The sequence below is a fragment of the Sinocyclocheilus anshuiensis genome, unplaced genomic scaffold (assembly GCF_001515605.1).
Source record: "Sinocyclocheilus anshuiensis isolate Anshui unplaced genomic scaffold, SAMN03320099.WGS_v1.1 C31549596, whole genome shotgun sequence".
Classification (NCBI taxonomy): domain Eukaryota; kingdom Metazoa; phylum Chordata; class Actinopteri; order Cypriniformes; family Cyprinidae; genus Sinocyclocheilus; species Sinocyclocheilus anshuiensis.
In genome coordinates, this window is record NW_015598700.1 from 1 (window position 1) to 405 (window position 405).

Consider the following 405-nt stretch of genomic DNA (forward strand, 5'->3'; position numbering starts at 1 on the left):
CATTCACACCTGTTCTTCAGACAGGACAGCGTCAATTAAAACACACTGACACAGGTAAGAAGACAGCCTTACTTTTCATCATGAATTCATGAATCACGATTTCCTAATGAAAACCAGATATGTTGATGAAAAATGTATTTTACTTACAGACTCAAAGTAAAAACCATGAAGGTTCTTGTGGTGTTCGCACTTGCTGTATTTACAGGTAATATTTTCAGAGAAAATTATGATATACAAATGTCTTATTAAATATGTTATTGGCTGGATAAATTCATATTCAAATTAACAATTGATATTGACCTGCTTTGTTCTATCAACAGGTTGCCAGGCCAACCTCTTCTATTCTGATGAGCCCAAGCCACAGCTGGAGCAGCTGACCGATGCTTTCTGGAGCTATGTTGCGAA

The 405-nt window shown here is 36.8% G+C and overlaps 1 long non-coding RNA gene across 1 annotated transcript; it reads left to right on the forward strand.

Annotated features, from left to right (window-relative positions):
- Positions 1 to 399, forward strand: LOC107682084 (uncharacterized). Its single transcript, XR_001633354.1, has 3 exons — positions 1 to 54; positions 150 to 205; positions 321 to 399. It is a non-coding gene; the product is annotated as an uncharacterized LOC107682084 (long non-coding RNA).
- The last annotated feature ends 6 nt before the right edge of the window (positions 400 to 405 follow it).